The sequence below is a fragment of the Lissotriton helveticus genome, chromosome 2_2, assembly GCF_964261635.1.
Source record: "Lissotriton helveticus chromosome 2_2, aLisHel1.1, whole genome shotgun sequence".
In the NCBI taxonomy this organism is placed as follows: Eukaryota; Metazoa; Chordata; class Amphibia; order Caudata; family Salamandridae; genus Lissotriton; species Lissotriton helveticus.
In genome coordinates, this window is record NC_136060.1 from 333,410,684 (window position 1) to 333,433,326 (window position 22,643).

Here is a 22,643-nt window from a genome sequence, read left to right on the forward strand (position 1 = left end):
GCCTGGTCTCTGCAGCAGCGGCCTGGGTCGAGGGGTCCTTCCTGCATTTTTGGTGACCTGCAGCTGGCCGGTGTTCACCACTTCTGCCATACCCCTCCTCACACACGAAGGAAGGGACTATAGACACTCGGTGGGAGAGCGGAGACAACTAGAGCAGCAAGAGAAAGGAAACTGGGCAGTCTTGAGAAATATGGCATGCTCACATAGGATTTCCTAGCCATGATTTAGGGAACATTAAGGTAGCGTGACCACCCACATAAAGTTGCAAGCTGCGCAGGTTTTGGTCATTCCGCTAGCCGCTTGGCATATGCAGAGTTATATGGCTGTGGCTGTACAGCCCCCCAGGTGCCACTGGCTCTTGTAAGCAGAAGACCACAAGTACTTCCTGAGTACCCGACACATTCAATTTTACCTTGACTGCAAGGGATTATGGCTGGGTCTCCCGATCTGTAGAGCCCCTCTTGCCCTCACCATTCACCCGCGTCAGGACTTATGGCAACAGCAAGGAATAAGAAGGGGTACACCATTAAAGATATGCTAGCAAAGCAGCGGACCCAAGAGGCTACCCTGCGGCCTGGATTGAGCCGCCCTGCTACTCCCTCCGGTGAGGATATGGAGGCTCCAGTCACCCGCCCTTATCTAGAATCGCAGTTTTCGGCCCTCTGTGAGGACCTCCTCACAGTGAAGAAGGACCTAACCCAAGAACTGCAAACTGCATGCAAGGAGATCACTGATATTGGGGACCGGGTGGATGCAATAGAGGGAAGAGAAACAACCCGGGATTAGGAAATAGAGCAACTCCAGCAAGAGGTAATCCGTCTCTCGGAACAGCAAATAGACCAACAAATGCACGCTGAGGACCTGGAGATCCGCTCTCGTAGGAATAACATATAGGTAAGGGGAGCTCCTTGGATCTCAGAAGGGGAAGACATAGCGGCATATGTCGCAGCGCTCTTCATGTAAATACAGGGAGCACAGATGCGGGGGACATCTGACTTGACAGAACACACAGGGTCGGCGGCAGGGGCCAAACTCCTCACGCCTGTTGGACATCCTAACTTGGGTCCCCAGCTTTCCACTCAAGGAGAGGATTTTGAAAGAAGGAAGGGCATCCTCCCCGGTGGTCTTCCAGGGTCATATGCTACACCTCTACCAGGACCTTGCTGCATCCACCCTCTAGAAGAGGAGAGAGTTCTGCCCCATCACGGCATTCCTGAGAGAGCAAGGGGTTTACTCCTTGGGACAGCCCTTTAGACTGATTTTTCAAAAGCAGGATACACTTCATCAGGTTAGTTCGTTGAAGGTGGTGAGTGAACTACTCCTAATAGATCCCCAGGGAGGTAGCCATCCGTGCACATACACAGAGCCACAGAAATCGTCAGATGACTGGAGATGGAGGAGAGTTCCCACGTCGCAGGAAATAGCAGGACCTGACCCGTCGGTGATAGCTTCCAAGAGGAAAGCCTTGATTGCACAGCTGTCGGAGGACAAAATGAAATAAGAGATCACGTGAATCCTAGCACCTATTTATACTATAACACAGCTGGGGTCGGGCCTGGGGTGGTTGGGGCAAAAGGGCACTGTGCAGCTCTTAGAGGATTGTCCATGTATCCATTATTGACTATACCACCAAGTAGGGAGTGGGAGTATTTCGCTCCTCCCTGCTGTGGGGACTTTGTGAGTTCATTCTTTGGGATTTTGTTTGTTGGGGGGGAGTTCAGGGAACCACCCACGATACTTCATTCCACAATTCACTCTCGGGGCATAGCTTACCAGGGAAAAGGAATGGGGGCGCTGGATTCTAGAGACTCCCCAGGACTTGCACCTTCATTAGCCTCACACTACGCTTACCCCTATGACTAACCCGGAAGTTTCTGACCCTTAACATTAAAGGCTTAAACAACCTAGTTAAGAGAAAGGCAATCTTAACTTACCTAGAGCACTCCCAGGCAGATGTCTACCTCTTACAAGAGACTCATCTCTAACCCAGAGACACATATAGACTTAAATCTAAATTCTTTGCCTGGCAGTATTCCTCCTCCCAGTCACGTTAGGTGGCAGGAGTAGCGATTCTGCTCTCAATTAAGTTTAGAGGTTCGGTAGGGGCTAAGATGTTTTGAAGAGTTTACTAAATTTTATGTGGTCCAGAATTAATATACTCACTTTTAAACTCTGATTCCAGAAGGTAGAAGCTTGTACAGTAAAAGTACTCCTCTCAGCTCTTGATGTCTAATTAGGTCAAATCTGCACAGGCTTCTGGTTAAGAAGGCTGCCTTGTTTTATGGTGGTGTTATAGGCTTTCTGTATGGCCTTGGACTATACTCTCGCCATTTGTTTAACAAATACAAAAATGGTGGAAAATATGTTATTGAACATGGCTAGTTACTGATCACTTATTGGTCCTGCAAACTCTAGATTATTAGATAAGAGAATATGAAGTGGACCAAAGAGGGAACAGTGAATGCGCAAAGATAGTTTGGTGTCGCAATAATATTGAATTAGTAAGGATGGACCTGTTTGGGAACCATCATACAAGAAGGGGTGCCAACCAGTCTTGGAGTATACTAAGTCATACCTTTTTATTTTATCAACCCAAGAATAACACCGTATTAATGGAGAGCAACATTGTGAATGACAGAAATGTTTTGAAGCAAATATTTTTAAGATAGAAGAAGAAAGATAATTAAAGTGGACCAGTTAGGGAACTGTAAGCGGTATGGCACCATTTTTTGTTGAACAGTTTTGCTTTTTTGTAATCACCTCAATAATTAAAAGATGTTTGAATATATGAGTTCAGATTGGCCACTTGGAGATATTTAAAGGGAAAAATTGATGGCGTCTCACTATACCGGTCAAGAAAGAAGGAAGCGACTCATCAGTAATTACATATTGTTACGGTGAGAAACAGTCGAGATTTTGAGACATATTTCGGTTGTATAATGTAGCAAGGGTCGAGATGGGACTATCTTTCTGGATAGTACACTCCATTGGACGTAAATATAAGTGGCAGTAAGATGGAAACTGGTAGACAGCAGGATGGCTGACTTTAAGATATATGGTGTGCTGTGTGGGGATGTTTGAGGCATTGAGAATGGTACTGAATGGTACTGAATAACTAGTGGCTATACAAGATCACAGGACATGAGGGGTTTAGATGAACTGTGGGTTGGATTTAGTTTGAAGAGTTGGAGAGCATACCAGCCACCATTGGGAAAAGTCCACTTATAGAGGGATGCGTAATTCAGGAAAGCTCCCATAGATAGAACAAACTGAAGAAGCAGTATTCCTAGGTTATATGTAATTTGCAATATGAATGGATTAGAGCAGCGGTTGTAGAAGTTTTTAGCTTCCTTTCTTTTCCGCTCATCATTCCAGGATGCCACAGTGTAATTTATTTGCTGGTCTGTAATAATCTAACCTACGGGTGGCTAACAGGTAGAAAACCACATATGGTGACAATTATAGAAAGATATTGTCTTTTCAAGTACTGTGTTTTGCTATTATGAGGAATAAAATATTAATAGGAAATATGAATGGATGATACCTTTGTATTCTTCAATGGAGGATGGAGGATGGAGGATGGGGGCTTGGGTTTAAGTAAAAAATGTTTGTATTATTTTGGTTTTCGAATTGGATTTACAGAATGGGTGAGGGTCTAGTAAAGGTGGATTGAAAGTCTAAATGTATCGTAAGAAGATATGTACAATAAGAAAGAGGGAGCCATAAATATGGTTGTTGTTTTTTATGAATTGTATATGTTTTTAAATGTAGCTTTGTATATATTTATTTCCAAGCCTTGATGAACTCCTGTTTGAAGGATGAAACACGTTAGCTGGGCTGGATGTTCTATATGTGAGAAATAAACTTTGTTGAAGACTCAACTCTACGTGTTTGCATGTATTTATGGACTAATGGAAGTATTTATTCACCCATCTGGATACACTTTTGTTTTAATTTAATTCTCCTTTGTTCCTAATATTGATATTATCTCAATGACCAAGTGAGGATTTTTGTAGCGTTTCCTAGTCTGTTATTTCTCTTTACTTTATGGGGCCTGTGAGCAGTAGGGCTTTTTGGGAGGTGTCGCGCTAAAGGGTGAAGCTATAGCATCAACACTTGTGCAGTCATAGACAGCCTACCACTGCTCTTTTTGGATTGTGTATTGTTGAGCAATATACATTAAACAGAAACATCTACTGGGTATAAAACAAAGGAACACCACAGTGACTTAGAAGAAGCATGCAGAGAACTATCTTTAAAGTAAAGTAAAAAACAATTATTTTAAATAAAGTATTTTAATACTGAACACCAACCTTTCAAATTAAATTTCACAGGTAACACTTATTAAATGGGTCTGGAAGCTCCGGTTAGGTTCAAATTTACATATTCAGCATCATTCTCATCCCTTCTGGAACTGCCACCGGAAACATTCCTGTCAGCAAACATGCCAATAGGTGGTAAAAGATATTATTGGTCTCTAAAAAGAGCTGCTATTGGATTATCCATCAATGCTGATGAATTTGGTAAAATTTAAATAAGAGAGAGATTTGTTATGTCTCAGCTTTCCAGAGACAATTGCCTAAGTAATGGGATTAGCATAGGCTTCTTTAGGCATGATGGTATTTTGCCTAACATTGAGGAAGAAATTTGAAGAATGAATATGTTAGGCCAGCCATAGTCATCATCAGCTAACTTTTTAAAGCTATCACTGGGTGTATCTTGAAAGTGACTATTTTTTGCTAGTGTCATAATTTAGGTAGGCTGTCCCAATAAGCTGGTTCATATCTGACATAGACTCTGAATTTATGATTTAGTTTTGTGTTATAGAAATAACACACTACATAATATTGTACATTACATATTTTTTTATTTCCAGCATCACAGTCATAAAGAGACGACACCAGGGTCTGGGCAGTGCATGGCTCAATTGCTCAACATAAGCTTACAGAAGCTCAAATTAATTTCAGAAAACTTAAAAATGGAGAACACCAACAGAAAGACCCCAGAATAGTGGAACTCAACTATAGTGGATTTATAAATAAGGTAAACATTTTCCTAAACACCAGAAAATATATGCACAGAGATAAAACACAAGGAGAGGTGGAAAAAGTATGAAATACTGGGATGGTTGTATGACAGAATATCACCGACAAAAATGTGCCAAAAAATATTGAAGACACAAATATTGACTTTACATACTTTGTATTTGAAGTAAAAAATAGCTTCACAAAAAATTTTAAGACCACAATATTGTCATCAAATAAGTAAGCATTCCGATTTTTAACTATTAAACATTATCTTAACTATAAAGTGCATGCTTAAAATATTAAAACATATAAAACAATAACAAAATAAAAAATATAACATAAAAACAAACCCTGTCAAATAAGTGCAAAACATATTAAGCAGAATATTTAAATAAACACAATAATTATATAAATATAAATAATAAAAGAATATACTACTAACTAATTATAATTATAAAAACTAGATATGTTTTTACAAAATGTACACTAACAATCTTAAAACATAAAATAATAAAATAAAATAATATTACTCCAAAATAAAAGAATATTTTTAATTTAAAATAGTTTTAAAACTTAAATCAGAAAAATATGTCAAATGGTTTTTAATAAATCACATAGACATTTAGAGTTGAAGTAATTAAATTAAAGACTCCTTATTCAACATCAGCAGCAATAGGGAAAATGTTTGATTTTGGAGTAGTCAGATTTACTATTTACACTCCAAATTAAGCAACAGTAGAGAAAGTGGGTCAGATTTACAAATTCCTGTCCATTGTAAGTAACATAAGGGAAAGAATTGGACTTTGGAGATGTCAGATTTACTATTCTTATTTCAAACTGAGCAACAGTAGGGAAAGGGATGAACTTTGGTGGGGTGATTGGCGGGGTTGGGGTTGTCAATACTGCTATCCCTAATTCAATGTACACAATAGCAAGGAAAGTTTTGGACTTTGAAAGGGGTCAGATTTACTATTCCCACTCCAATGTAAGCAATACTCGGGAAAGTGTTGGATTCTGGAGGGGTCAGATTTACTCTTTGTAATAGTAGGGAAAGAGTTGGACCTTGGGGGGGTCAGATTTACTATGCTCACTCCAACATAATTAACAGTCAAGAAAGAGTTCGACCTCGGAGTGGCCAGATTTCCTATTCCCACTCGAAAGTAAGCAGTCGTAGGGTTCACTTTGGACTTTTAAAAGCTCAGATTTACTTTTCCTCTCTTAAACTAAAAAAATACATTAAATATATATAAAAAAAATTGTAAAATATCTTTCACTAATATTGAAAAATATTTTAATATTGTAAAATGTATATAATGTATATAAATAATTTAAAACTAAAAATGCATAATGAATACATACAACTATCAATACAATTATATTAAGAATGTTATGAATAAAAAACATAAAATATTGATTTAAAACACTATCCGACCTGTTAGTCTAAAATTCCAACACCCTTAGAAACAAATAAAATAATAATAGAAAAAACGTAATAGAGCACAGTAATATTAATATTAAAAATTATGATTACACACAAAAAATATTAATATACATGCAAATTGGTCAAAACAGTTACATAATGTACAAAATGAATTATATAATTAACCAATCAACAATTAAATGAATAATTACGTATTCAATTATCTATTAAACAATTATTTACATAACTCATATTCAAAATAGCATAATAGCAAATTAAAGTGTAGTAAAACATTTTTATAATCAATTAAATAATAAATATTAAAAAACTTTCCACCCCTCACAAATGCCTCAAAAAATACATTGAAATAAAATATAAAATATTTTATAAAAACAATATTCCTATCTGCAATATTTTGTCACACGATATTCTTGACACTATCTTTGTGACAATCAATATTTGTTTAAATATATTTTGGTGGAACATCACTAGGACACAGGCAATAGTACTAGGGTTCAGATTAGAGACGAAGGACTATAAAAATTGCTAGAGCTACTTAGATAAAGGCGGGGTAGATGTCCAAGGATATGACTAGTGCTATAGATACTATGGGATAGTTAGGTGTAGAGGCACTAGAATATCATTAGGGAAAACTGCTAGGATTCACTAAGGGTAGAAGGAGTAAGGTATGAAGAGAGGAGAAAATGAGGCAAGCAGTGTGACCAATAAACAGAACACAGTGAGAGTATGGAGCAAGAGGAAAAATGGGGAAAAATCCTGAAGATCGTCACACAGCTCGCGCTGTCAGTTCCACACAATGACGAAGAGCAGACCCTTCAATAGCTGGTGCATAAGTGCTTTTTATTTTATTTCATTAATGCCAGCGCGTCCGCCATGACAAGTTTCGCCTCGGGAAGAACCTTGATCACATGACATTTTGCTAACCAGGCAGGCAGACTTTTAAAGTGACAGTGCATGGCAATAAACGGTAAACATAGACAAAATACTGTGCAAAGTACGCAAATAAATAAATATTATATCATTATATCAGAGACCATTCTCCTGAGGCGGAAAGCCGGGAGCACGACTTTTTGTTGTTTTAAAATTTGCGTGTCACAATTTAGTGTGGTGTTTTTTAATCTTACCTGATCTTCCATTACTGCACTTTCTTTTGGGGCCCTAACACGCTCCTGCTTTGCCCATGCAGCGGATTTTAGCGCTGCCACGGGCTCTTAAAATAAACAAAACACCCCGCCGCCATCACCGGCGATCACACAGACCACGCCCCCTTGTTGAAATAAGGGTGACACTACCAACCAGAATATAAGATCCTTAAGTATTGCCCGGCGGTGTCGCCTCTTGAACCCATAAAGAAGTTAAACTATTGAAGAGGCAGGCGCTGGAGACTGGAAGGCAGGAAACAAGGTTTTTATTCTCTCCGGAGGAGAACACAACGAAACGGACAGAAGGTATCGTTCTGAGGTGCTCTAACTGCATCCCTGAGGCCTGGCCTCTTATACACAAGTTTATCTCTTTATTGCATGTAACACATTCTCGTCGATACTTTGATGTACGGAAAGACATCCTCAGAATCCCCCCTTCCCAGCCCGTTCCCACGCAAGGTTACAGTGGAAGTCCCCGCCCCGTTCACAACAGGTGATGATCATCGCGCAGCTGGATATTCCGCCGATTCACGGAGTGTGTGGGGTTCGATCGGATCTCGTAGGGCGGGGGGCTTTGATCAACCCGGGGATCCCTTGCTGGGGGGAAACTTTCTATTGTACGGGGAGGGGCAAGGAACAGTATCGGCAGAGCTGGGTGTCGGCCTGGGAACGAGGAAGACGAACGGGCACACGGGGAAAGGGGTTTGCATCAAAGGGCCGGGGATCATAAATGGGAAGAAGGGAGGTGTTGCGCTGGGAACAGGACGAGGGCCTGGGGCAGAGCAGCGCCGAAGGGGGGTTTTACGATTCGCGGCAGGTGCAGGCAGGGGGGGTTGTCAGCGAAGCTAGGAGGGGGAGAGAGGCGCGCTGGCTCTCGGCGAGAGCAGGGAAGCCATGGTGCTCAAAATGGCGGCTGTTTTACGCGCACAAAAGGTTTAAGGAGAGCAAGAGGGCGCCGATAATGTTGACGGTTTCAGCCCAACTTTCAACAGTCCCCCCTTTTCAACATATCTAGCCACCTTGCTTTACTCAATGTCAATTTTCATCAAATTCCTAACTTCGGTATCATACAATGCTCTCATATGTTCGCTTCCAATGTCCACAGTTTTGGGAAAAATACAACTCGCACATAAAGAACACATAGGTGGCAGACATTGAATTCCTAAGCATAGGCCACATATTACAACTACGGGAATCAGGATAATGGTGAGCAGTCTCCAGCCCCAGCTTTTGACGGTGTCCCAGAACCAACCACCAAGCGACCATTCTTCTTGCTCTTGGTGAACTTCCGAAGAGAGTCTGTGAAGATGTTCGATGGCTTTGTACACTGAGGGTGAGTTGTCCGGTATGTATGTACAACAGCTGGACCCAATAATGCGGCATGCTCCTCCACGGTCCGCCAGAACCACATCTAGAACGAGGCGGTTCTGAAGAGCCACCAAACGGACCGCTTGGAGCTCGGCAGTGTTGTTGGCAAAGATGCCCGCTGTGATGTTCATGGTTGTCTCGACTGCCTGAGTCAAATGTCGGATGGCACGGCTGTTTGCCATCGGGCCCCAGAGGGGGACGAGTCCTTTCATAGCATCGAGGAACTGCGCCCCTGTTGAGTCGGCTTGCTCAACGTCTTTGGCTCGTTTTTGCCTGTGGTGATTCGCTGGGGCCACATAAGTTGGAGGAAGGACGAAGGAGATGTAGCAAGTGCCCCCCCAGCCTTTGGGGAGCCAGGTGTAGGCCTTCGTGCCGCAGATGAAATACATGTTTGGGGATGACACAAAGGAAGGTGGATCCGTGGAATCCAGAGTGCTGGTAAAGCGGCAAGCGCTGCGACCCACCAGCTGTGTCCCAAGTCCTTCTACACACATGTGGCCTGTGACGTTGATGACCGACAGGGCCACAGTCAGAGTGGCAGCCGTTCGTTTCCGCAGATAGGAGAAGGTGGGTCTGGTTGGATTGTTGAACACCTGCATTTCGATTCGTTCTTTAGCCGGGATGTCCATTTGGATCGAGTCGCTGGGGGTCAGCGGGCAGAAGTGTGTCTTTGTCTTGTTTCGCCCGGCCCCGTGAGAAGAATGTGCTGCAGTTCTGCTGGAGGTGGCATTGCCCGTATAGCTCTCTTGCAGGAGGATCAGCCAGGCAAGGCAGGAGCCGTGGACAGAGAAGGGTGAAGGGATGAATGGTATTGAATGTCCAGTGGCATGGGGTAGCAACCCACAGATCCAGCAGTTGGTGGTGTTGGTGGCAAGATTGTGCTGGTGAAGTAGCTGCACGAAAGAGTTGTTCCAAAACTCCTTTCGCCTCTCTCTTAGTTGAGGAGAGAGCGAAATTAGATAATGTTCCTTCATGGTGGTAGGCTGAGCAGTGGTTAGGAATGTTTCGTGAGCAGGTGCGTGTTCTTCCATAATCCAGAGCATAGTCATGAGGAGAAAACAGAGGAGGATTACGATGAAGAGTGCAATTGTCTTTGAGCTATGGAGTCTGTCTGTTCTCGGATTTCTGTAGTGGGTATTTCCTGCTGTCTCCGTCGGCTTCTTATTTGGCGCTTCCATCATCTTCTTATCTGGCGCTTCCATCATCTTCGTCTTCAAGGTGCTCGGTAGTGGGCAGGACCACAGACTTAGTTTTAGCTTCTCTCCAGGTAACCCTTGGTAGCTTGGGTCACCGTTCTGAGATCCTTTAACCTAGTCCGTGGCCTACTTAGCCGAAGCTCCCTCCTTTCGACGCAGGAAATACCCTTCTCGAGATGGCACAGTGGGGTCAGGATGTTTTGAAAGTTCAAGTGTCTCAGTATCAGGATAGCAGTTCAATGATGGTCGGTCCTGGTTCAGGAGCTCTTCTTGGGTGTTGACGGTGTCTGTTGTGGCCAGGGCTGGAGAGACCTTTTTGCAGTGATGAGCGTGCAGCCAGTGTTTCTTCCCCTCCACTCGAAGTGCGGTCCGAGTGGTGATCAGCACTTGCCAGGGGCCCGTCCACCGGGGTTCCAAACTCTTTGATCGCTGGAAATTCCGGATCAGCACGAAGTCCCCCGGCTGGATGGCGTGACCCGGACCCCTGGAAGCATCGGGGATGGCCTGCTGCACCTGCTGAAGAAGGACAGACAAAGTTTCAGTCAATTTGTACAGATAATCAGACATTAGGACGTCCGGAACGTCATGAATGGAAGTTGGTTTCGGGGCAGACCAGACGCTCATGGGTCGACCGAAGACAACTTCATAAGGGGTTAAGTGATGTCGGGTGGGGGTAGAGCGCATTGATAGCAATGCCAATGGGAGGGCGTCTGGCCATTTCAGGCCCGTGGTAGCCACTATTTTGGCCAGTTTAAGCTTTAGTGTGGCATTGTGTCGTTCGACAAGCCCAGCAGATTGAGGGTGGAAGACTGCGTGGAATTTCTGTTTAATACCCAGCCCATTTAGGATGAGCTGGATAACTTTGGCTACGAAGTGGGGGCCATTATCACTCCATAAAACACGACAGAGGCCATAACGGGGGAAAAACTCCTTTAACAGAACCTTTGCAGTGGCCATAGCGGTGTTGTCACGGGTTGGATATGCTTCCACCCACTTGCTAAATGCGCACACCACGACGAGCACATATTTTAAGCCTTGGCATCTGTCTAGCTGGATGTAGTCCATCTGCAGGACTTCAAATGGGTGGTTTGGGACCCCAAATCCTCCCCGGGGTACTACAGTTCCTTTCCCGGGGTTGTGTTGCAGGCATATTAAGCATTGTTGGACCAGGCGTTTGGCGGAATCTGGGATCTTGTCATTGTGCCAAACCCTGGAGACAAGTTCGATCATGGGGGCTGATCCTATGTGGGCAGGGGAGTGTGCCATGGTTAATATGGGAATCAAGTATGAATCAGGTAGCAACCATCTGTTCGTGTCTTTTGTCCGCCAGCAGCCTTCATCGTCTTTCAATCCCACCCGTGTCCATTCAGTCAATTCGTGTTGTGTGCTAGACGTTTGTATGTCTCTAATTGTGTCCTTGGCGTCAGTCCAGTTTTCTGCTTGTGACCTGGTCACGTACATATGTGTTGTCGTTCTATTTTCAGCTGTCGTTCGGGCGGTGATGTCGGCTAGTGCATTTCCCTGTCCAATAATGTCTGTCACTTTCTTGTGTGCCTGGCATTTGATAACGGCAAGTTTGTTGGGGAGGAGGACAGCTTCGATTAAGGCGGAGACTAAATCCCCGTGCAAAATGGGTGTGCCGTGTGAGGTCAAGAATCCTCTCTCCCTCCAGAGGAGCCCAAAATGGTGAACCACCCCGAAGGCATACTGGCTGTCGGTGTAAATGTTCGCTGTGGTTCCTGTTGCCAGGATGCAGGCTCGCGTCAAAGCAATCAGTTCCGCTGCCTGGGCAGATCGCTGGGTGATGCGGGCTGTTTCTACTACAGTTCGAGCCGTGGTGACTGCATAGGCAGCGGAAGTGGTACCATCGGAGAGTTTGATGCAAGAACCGTCCACCCACAGCTCCCCGTCGGGGTCAGGGAAAGCCGTGTCTCTGAGATCGACCCTACTCCTGGTCTGTTCGTCCGTAAGAGTCACGCAGTCATGTACGGGGTGCACATTGGGATCGTTCTCTGGCAAGGGTAACAGAGTTGCTGGGTTCAGTGTGGTGCATCTTTTCAGGGTGATATGGGGGGCAAGCAAGGTCAGTTCGTATCCAGTCAGTCGTGCACTCGTCAGATGTTGCGTCTTGGTTTGGTTCAGGAGGGTGTCGACTGCATGGGGTACCAGTACCGTGAGGGAATTCGAGAGTACAATCCCCTCACTCTGTCGGATAGAGATTGCAGCAGCAGCTACAGCTCGAAGGCAGGCAGGCAAGGCTCTGGCGACAGGGTCAAGAGTGGCAGAGAAGTAAGCGCACGGTCGTTGCTTAGGGCCGATGGCCTGGGTCAGGACAGATAAAGCGCACCACTCCCTTTCGTGAGTGTAAAGGGAGAAGGGCTTTTTGTAATCAGGGGTACCCAGGACAGGGGCTGAGCAAAGGGCATCTCGCAGTTCTGTGAAGGAAGTTTGACACTCAGGGGTCCAAGGGAGTGGGAAAGGGACGTCTTTGTTTAGCAGAGAAAGCAGTGGTTTTACAACGAGGCTGAAGTTTGGTAACCATTGTCGGCAGAAGGAGGTGAGGCCTAATAGGGAGCGAACCTGCTTCTGGGTTTTAGGGACAGGGGTATCTAGAATGGTTTGAATTCGGTCTGGGGTGAGTTTTCTTCCATCTTTGGACAAGAGGTGGCCTAGGTAAGTGACCTGGGGTAGGCAGAATTGCAACTTCTTCTTGGAGACCTTGTGGCCATTTTCCGCAAGGAAGTGCAAGAGTTGAATGGTGGCGGTAACCGCTATAGGGGTGGTGTCGGCTGCCAAAAGGATGTCATCGACATATTGTACCAACACCACTCCGTCGGGTAACTGGACTCGGTCTAGTTGTCTTTTGAGGGCCTGGCTGTAAATGCTAGGGCTTTCCGTGTAGCCTTGAGGCGCTCGGCAAAACCTATATGAGCGGGCTTTTAGGGTAAAGCCGAAGAGATATCGGCTGTCTGGGTGGATGGGGATGGAGAAGAATGCGTTCTTGAGGTCGATGACGGGAAAGGTGGTGGCAGTGGATGGAATCAAGGTCAGGATGGTGGTGATGTCTGAGACCACAGGGTACTGGGGTACCACCACTTTGTTGATCTCTCGGAGGTCGATGATGAAACGGTATGCTTTCTCATCTCCCTCTCCCTGCTTCTTGATAATGGGCAAGATAGGGCTGTTGCAAACGTTGCTAACCACTTCCTCTACCACTCCTGCGTCTATCAGTGACTGGATAATCATTACCAATGCCTTCTCGCCCTCTGGCGATATCCGATATTGTGGGAGTTTTGGGAGTGTTGCGTCTGGTCGGACAGTAATGTGCACTGGGTCAATTAACATACGCCCTACGTCCGAATCCGCTTTGGCCCACAGATACGGAGGTAGAGTGTCAAGCAGGGACGCGTCAACGTCGGTGATGGAAAACATGCGTCGGGGGGAGCAATGTCTAAGCAGAACGGGGTTGTCGTAAAGAAACACTCGAACTCCATCTTGAGAACACCTGATCGTCGCTCGGAAGTGTTTCAGTAAGTCAAGTCCCATAATGGAGTCAGGGCTATTGGAGGAAAGCAAGAACGTGGTGTCGGTGGTGTTGTTTTCTACGTCAAAGAGAATCGGGGCAGACAAAGGGTTGGTGGAGGGCGTTCCATCGAAACCTGTCGATGTTATGAGTGAGCCAGACAAGGGTGCCCTTGGAATCAGTCGTTTAGATAACGCACTACGTGTTGCGCCAGTGTCTACCAGAAATGGAGACTTGGTACCCAGGACCTTAGCAGTGACATAAGGGCCCTGCTGGTCAACATAGAGCTCGACTGGATCCCTCCCTCGCCCTTGGCTGTCCTATGCGAAGGTGTGAGTATCGTCATAGTCAGATTGTTGATATTGGTTCTGCCTGGGTCGGTCGAACGTATTTGGTCTGCTTGATCTGTCGTTAGTCGCGTCATTTGGGGGCCCTCGTTGTTGTCCCTTAGGTCTCGGTCCGTTTGCTACGTCCCTGGGGTCTTTGTTTCTGATCATTTCCAGAAGAACTGGACACTGGGATTTCCAATGGCCAGTCCCTTTGCAGAAAGCGCACTGGTTTTCTCTAAGGTCTGTGCGTCCACTGTAGGAAGTCAGAGTGCGGTCCTGGGGAAATGTAGTCTTAGGGACGTTTGTCTGGTAGTTTCCCCGGTATTGGTCTCGTCCTATAGTCACCCCTTGCAGTTTGGCAATCATCACCCTCTCTTTTAAGTCCTTCTTCTTTTTCTCTGTCGCCCTATCGTTTTCATTTTTCTGATGCTCATAATATTGGGCCATTTGGAGAATCGCTGTAGGTTTGGAGGCTGCCCAACTACTCTCGCTGGCCTGTAGTTTCTGGGAGATTTCCGATGATAGGCCCTTAACATAATTCTGGACAAACAGATGGTGTCCGGTTGCAGTGGTCATGTCCTGGCCGCTGTAATCGGAGAACACCGTTTCAAACCGGGAGAAGTATTCCGATACATCCTCCTGGGGTTTTTGGCGACAGGCTGTTACTATCGACCAGTCCACTTTCTTTTCTGGGATTAGGGTTTTTAATTTCTCTACGATTTTATCTGGGAGGTCTAGAATGGATTTCAAAGGCTTTTGTCCTGGTCCCCGTTGTTTATCCAGATCATTGAGTTGTGACCAGGTATGTCCAAACAGCTCAAGGTGGTCGACTTTCCGGATTTGCTTCCACACATCAGCTGGTAGACATAACCCGAAGAACAAGTCGATGTCAGCCAGGGTCATAATCGTTGAGCCCAGGGCTGTACCCAATTCAGTATAGAAGGCAGTGGGGTTTTTACGTAGGTCGGGTAGAGATTTCCGGAATGTCAGTATCTCTTGCCGGTCCCATGGCTGGTAGACCCAGTTGTACACTACCCTTCCCTTCGCATCTTGGTTGTTTGCATCATCGTGAGTCCCTGTACCCCGAGGAGGAACCCAGTAAGGGGCAGCCTCTCGTATCGGCATCATGGTGTTAGATTGCTCGGTTGGTGGTTCGGTCACTACGGAGGCTGCGGGTTTAGCTCCCGGCTTTCGTTCAGTGAGGTGGCGGAAAACCTCAAGCGTACGCGTAAGGAGGTCCGACACATCACACTCGCCCTCATCCCCGATATCGACCTTCCGGTACAGAGTCCTTAGGCTCTCGGGACCTTTGTCTCGATATCGGTCCTCGTATGCATTCAAGACATGATAACACAGTCGTACGGTAAAATGTCGTCTGTGACTCCCTGTATACGAGCTGAACATATCTGTGATGTACTCTTCATCATCCTTCCTTTCTACCAGTGTCCTTGCTATTTTGTCGATCCCCGCTCGCTCATCTTTGTCTAGTCTGTTTGTTCTTGCAGGGCCAGCCCCTCGAGTCTCATGGTCGTCTAACGTTGTTGTTGATGCGGGTTTTAATACAAGGGGTTCGGCTGGCACAGAGGCCATTGGGGCCGACGCTGTGGCGGTACCTTCGTTTGTACCTGGGGGTGGCGCGTGCTGCGCCAAGGGTTGAGAAGGGGCATATTGAGGGGGCATGTAGATGATAGGAGGACCTAACAGCAGGTCCTCATTGGCTCGTTGTTTCGAGGGTAAATCAGGGTAGAGCATGGAGGGAGTTCTAACCGGACACTGGCTTGGCGTTTCCATTTCTAGTTTCTGTTTAGCTTTCTCTCTTTCCTTTATCTCTTTTTCTAAGTTCTGGGCAGCTAGGTGGGCTGCTTTTCGCAGCTCTTTTTCCAGCCTACTCTCAGTTTTCTTTTTACGTTGTTCAGTTTCTTTTCGCCACATGCCGAAACTGTCAAGAATAGTGGGTGTTGTCTTGTTTTTACCCAGGGCAGTTTCTAGCGTTTTTATTTTATCATCATCGAAGGATCCTATCAGGGGCCACTGACTTTCTTGACCCTTTTTCGTATATTTATGCCATAGTTTACTATAGGCTATAGCGGTCAATCCATGCTTCATGAACATGTCCTTATTAGGGGTGCCTTCCAGTGGGGCTGGATGGTCCATCTCTAATAAGCGGTCCGGGCTAAACAGGCTACTAATCAGTGGGGAGAAGACAGACATGACGGCTCGTAACGAGGGACTAAAAAGTCAGCACTGCCTATCTTATCACTAGGTGCAAAGACTGGACAGAATATTTCTATTCTACGTTGTTTGCAGGCAGTGAATACCTCATGGATCAAAATAACAAAAGACCAATAAATAACAATGGGGAGAATGAGTAGGTCCGCAAAGATCTGCGTTACCCACCCTTTTCACTATCTGCAAAAAGGGTGGTCTCTTCCCTGTTTGCAGACAGGGAATCTCCAGGAAACAATAGTTTTGCGAACAACAGTTCAGTTTCAAGTGATTATTGAGTGGGGGAGAAAAAAATAAGCACGGCTGCTGCCCTACCTATCCTCCACTGCTTGCAAAGAGAGAGCCCGTTGTTTCTCCGTTTGCAGACAGTGAATCTCCAAATAAATAAAAAGAGCAATACTAGTATTTTTTTAAACAATCAAGCAATCAAGCAATCATTTCGCAACTTGTCGTGATTACACGACCTTACCCGGACCGCATGGACAGTTTCTTGTCTTCCGAATCCAGCGCCCGATCGTCCTCTCTTCTCCGTTATCCTCGCGGCACTCCTTATGGTTCCCAGTCAGGACCGTAGATCACTCGAGAGAGGTCTGTTCGGAACCAGTGAAGTTCGGATGATCGGCTGTCAGACGAGGGTCTATCGGACAGACGCGTTCCCGATCGTTGCAGTCGTTCACTTTGTCGTCAGGACCTCTCCCACTGGATCCATGGGTCGCTGATGGGCCCCACGCTTGGGACGCCAATTGTTGAAATAAGGGTGACACTACCAACCAGAATATAAGATCCTTAAGTATTGCCCGGCGGTGTCGCCTCTTGAACCCATAAAGAAGTTAAACTATTGAAGAGGCAGGCGCTGGAGACTGGAAGGCAGGAAACAAGGTTTTTATTCTCTCCGGAGGAGAACACAACGAAACGGACAGAAGGTATCGTTCTGAGGTGCTCTAACTGCATCCCTGAGGCCTGGCCTCTTATACACAAGTTTATCTCTTTATTGCATGTAACACATTCTCGTCGATACTTTGATGTACGGAAAGACATCCTCAGAATCCCCCCTTCCCAGCCCGTTCCCACGCAAGGTTACAGTGGAAGTCCCCGCCCCGTTCACAACAGGTGATGATCATCGCGCAGCTGGATATTCCGCCGATTCACGGAGTGTGTGGGGTTCGATCGGATCTGGTAGGGCGGGGGGCTTTGATCAACCCGGGGATCCCTTGCTGGGGGGAAACTTTCTATTGTACGGGGAGGGGCAAGGAACAGTATCGGCAGAGCTGGGTGTCGGCCTGGGAACGAGGAAGACGAACGGGCACACGGGGAAAAGGGGTTTGCATCAAAGGGCCGGGGATCATAAATGGGAAGAAGGGAGGTGTTGCGCTGGGAACAGGACGAGGGCCTGGGGCAGAGCAGCGCCGAAGGGGGGTTTTACGATTCGCGGCAGGTGCAGGCAGGGGGGGTTGTCAGCAAAGCTAGGAGGGGGAGAGAGGCGCGCTGGCTCTCGGCGAGAGCAGGGAAGCCATGGTGCTCAAAATGGCGGCTGTTTTACGCGCACAAAAGGTTTAAGGAGAGCAAGAGGGCGCCGATAATGTTGACGGTTTCAGCCCAACTTTCAACACCCTTTTGAGGCCACGCCCCCACCGTCTCCATTTAAACGACGCTGATCACAAGCGCCATTAGAGGCCATTCTCCTGAGGCGGAAAGCCGGGAGCACGACTTTTTGTTGTTTTAAAATTTGAGTGTCACAATTTAGTGTGGTGTTTTTTAATCTTACCTGATCTTCCATTACTGCACTTTCTTTTGGGGCCCTAACACGGTCCTGCTTTGCCCGTGCAGCGGATTTTAGCGCTGCCACGGGTTCCCAAAATAAACAAAACACTCCGCCGCCATCACCGGCAATCACGCAGGCCACGCCCCCTTTTGAAGCCACGCCCCCCACCGTCTCCATTTAAACGATGCTGATCACAAGCGCCATTAGAGACCATTCTCCTGAGACGGAAAGCCGGGAGCACGACTTTTTGTTGTTTTAAAATTTGTGTGTCTCAATTTAGTGTGGTGTTTTTTAATCTTACCTGATCTTCCATTACTGCACTTTCTTTTGGGGCCCTAACACGCTCCTGCTTTGCCCGTGCAGCGGATTTTAGCGCTGCCACGGGCTCTTAAAATAAACAAAACACCCCGCCGCCATCACCGGCGATCACGCAGACCACGCCCCCTTTTGAGGCCACGCCCCCACCGTCTCCATTTAAACGACTCTGATCACAAGCGCCATTAGAGACCATTCTCCTGAGCTGGAAAGCCGGGAGCACGACTTTTTGTTGTTTTAAAATTTGAGTGTCACAATTTAGTGTGGTGTTTTTTAATCTTACCTGATCTTCCATTACTGCACTTTCTTTTGGGGCCCTAACACGCTCCTGCTTTGCCCGTGCAGCGGATTTTAGCGCTGCCACGGGTTCTCAAAATAAACAAAACACCCCGCCGCCATCACCGGCGATCACACAGGCCACGGCCCCTTTTGAGGCCACGCCCCCCCCTTGCTGTCTCCCCTCGCATATAAAATATGTGCCTCTACAGGACGCGCAGCGGACGAGCGCAGCGGGCATGCCGTTTGCGCGCCGAAGGCGCGCCTAATGCAAGCCCGTCTGCGCCCGTCCGAGCCTGGTCCGGGCCGAGGGCCATGCCCCTTACATCTCGGCCACAAAAGATTAGGCAATACAGCGCAGAAGCTCTCCTCTGGATAAGGCCTTTAGGAACTGATTATTGTTTGCATACTCATCACGCTACAGAGCTCCCAGTGATATGCCCAAAATGTAAACAAATCCGCAAACCTATGCAGGTTAGTGATACGAAACAGGATTACTGTATGTTTTTGTTAAACTGCAGGTCCCTGCCAAAACATAGGGTGGAAATTGCCCTTTGGTTAGAGGAACGCATGCCAGATGCAGTATTTCTCACTGAAACGTGGCTCGCGTCTGACTCCGACCAGGCCTTAGTGACAGCCCTCCCTCCAGGTTTCCAAATTATTCGACAGGATCGTCCGGATGGGAGAGGAGGAGGCCTAGCTATTATATATAGAGAACAATACCACAGTCGAGTAATTCCTGAAGTAATTCCAGACTGTGAGAGCTTAGCATTCACTCTGGAATTCTCTCCTACCAATTGCTTTTCAGGTACAGTAGTATACCGTCCCCCGGGCCCCCCCAAACAGTTTCACAATCTTCTTCCGTCGATTGTGGCTGAACGTATTAGCACTGCCTCTAATGACACCTTGCTAGGGGACCTCAATTTTCATTTTGATACTGCTCTGGATCATACAGCTAGGACACTCTCAGACGACCTAGCTGCACTACAATTAGTTCAACGAGTGAAGGCACCGACTCACGTTAAGGGCTACCTTCTGGACCCTGTGTTCAGTAACTGTGCGGACCTTGTGGTTGGGTTACCAATCTCCCTTCCTTGGACCGATCATTTACAGGTGCCGTTCACCTGGACCACATTTAAGCCACTCCCCTGGAGACCCACCGTAAGGAACGCCAGATCCTGGGCGCGGCTACCAATCAATGACTGGGCAAGTAGACTTGTGATTGACCAACCCTCCTATAATGAGGATCCATGTTTGGCCAACCAGGAATATGAAGACTGGATCACACAATCCCTTGAAGCCACTCTCCCCTTGAGTAAAATAACGTTGAAACGTTCCCAAAAAACTGCCCCCTGGTACTCAGAGGCTCTTAGGGAACAGAAACGCCAATGCAGAAAAATAGAAAGACGATGGCGTCTAGATTTCTCATTGGAGGAAAAAAACAGAAAACCGAGAGGCAATCAAAATTTACAAAACCGAGGTTAAATCTTCCCAAGCTGTTTATTTCTCCGATAAAATTATACAAGCCAAGTCCAAGCCTAAGGAAATTTTTCAAATACTGAAAAAACTCACTAAACTCCCCTCTCCTAGTTTGCATGAGGACAAAACAACAGCCCACTGTAATGACCTGGCAGAATTTTCCCATCAGAAAGTTAATAACATCTACTCATCTTTCCCCTCTATAGCAAGCGTCCCTATAGCGCAGGATCAAATAAATCTGGGGGACACTCCATCGGAACCCTTGCTAACACTGGACCACTTTCCTCAATTAGATCTTGAATCTCTGGATTCCATTGCTCGCAAGGTAAAATCTGGGTCTCCATGCGACCCAGCACCTTCAGAAGTCATGATGTTGGCATCAAAGGTCACTCTACCAACTATCATGGACCTCTTGAACGCCTCCATTATCTCTGGCACTGTCCCTCCTGCTTGGAAGCGGGCCATGGTCCGAGCTCTGCTAAAAAAAAACAACCTGGACCCCTCTGACTTTAGCAACTACCGGCCGATCTCTCTGCTCCCCTGTGTGAGTAAAATCCTTGAGAGATACATCAATCTCCAGCTGGTGAACTTTCTTGAGGACAACCAGCTGTTAGATGCCACCCAGACGGGGTTCAGACCTAGACATGGTACAGAGACTGCCCTTTTAGCAGTCACTGAGGAAACCAGAAAAATCTTAGATCAGGGAGGGTCAGTGGCAGTGATCCTCCTTGATCTAAGCGCGGCATTCGATACGGTCAGCCATGACACCTTGCTGCGCCGCCTCTCGAGTGTCGGAATAGTGGATGGAGCTTGGCTATGGCTCAAATCCTTCTTGAGTGACAGATCCTTCCAAGTTTTTGATTTAGATACAGTGTCCATGAGCAAACCTTTGAGGTGCGGAGTCCCACAAGGCTCCTCCTTAAGCCCCGCGCTTTTCAACATCTATATGAGACCACTGGCTGAGGTTGTTCGTCCATTTGGGGTTAAGATTATTTCTTACGCGGACGACACCCAGCTGGTGGTCTCCTTGGCGCAGGAGGCCGATCGGCCGTCGTCAGGTGGGCTAATAAAGTGCTTAGAGGAGGTAAAGGGCTGGATGACCTCCTCGTCCCTTAAGCTCAATGGGGATAAAACGGAGCTGATGCTCCTGGGCCCCTCAAACCCCACCTTTTTTAACTCCCTGTGGCCCCCTTGTCTAGGTGCCCCCCCAGTACCGAAGGACAACATTAAGAGCCTCGGGGTGTGGCTGGACAAAACCCTCTCGTTCAACACCCAGGCCACAAAACTCTCGGCTACCTGCTTTGGACTTCTTAGGATGCTAAAGAAAGTCCTTCCTCTTTTGCCTATGGAGGCAAAGCGGTGGCCATCCAAGGTCTGATACAGTCTTGTTTAGACTTCAATAATATCCTCTACCTTGGCGCCCCGGAATACATCACGCGCAGACTACAGATAGTGCAGAATTGTGCGGCTCGCACACTGTTACAGCTACCACGCAGACAATCAGTCAAACCTGGTCTGAACAGCCTGCACTGGCTACCAGTACGACAAAGAGTCATCTTTAAGGCCATGTGTATTGCCCATCAGGCCTTTTGGGACACAGGACCAATGATTGCCCGGGACCTAGTAAAACAGTATCTTCCCAGCAGAAACCTCTGCTCTAGCCAGGCCTGTACGGCTATAGTTCCTAGAATAAAAAAGGCAAGAGCTGGCGGCAGGACGTTTACTTACAATGCCTCTAAGATCTGAAACTCACTGCCTCTTCACCTCAGATCCAACCCTAACCTCTTCTCATTTCGAAAACAGCTGAAGACCTTTTTGTTTAACGCCTCTCAATAATTTCTGCAAGGCACTTCTGTCAAGCAATTTCTTTTCTGGTCTCTAGCGCTTGGACGCCTCTGGGCAGCAATCGCGCTCTACAAATTTACTTTTCATTTCATTTCATACGTAAATAAACCATATAGCAGCATGATAGGACACAATGAATATAAAACATCATTAATATATCCATAAAAAGAGAAATGTGTGGAAGTTTAATAAAGGCAATAGTGGCCATTATCGAATTAAAACTTGCATTCCTGCCTACACATTTTTATATATGGGGTCTAAAAAACAATTCATTTTCATGACCTGACCTCTCTTAAATTTATGGGTCCAATTACATAAAGCTGCTGCACAGTTACCGTATCTATGTTACATTTTTGCATCATGTTGTGGCTGCAAGACACCACTGTCACAGTTGTTTTATAATTGAATTCAGGCCAAGTGGCCCTATTACTAGTTCTTGTCTCCCTAACTGGTTAAAGTGCCAAGTGCAATGTGCAAAGTGCAAGAAAAAATAGTGTAAAAAAATGTGCTGATAATATAAAAGACAAACAGATCATAATAGCAATTATTTCATGAGTAACTTAACCAAGCTTAACCACTATCTATATCTAAAAATTGAAATCCTACTGCTGAGAGAGCTCACCCGGACAGGCACCTACTTGTTTGATGAATCCTAAATACAGGTATGCAAATCCTCCCTGTCATTTAATCCATTTGGATTCTTCGTGTTCAGCT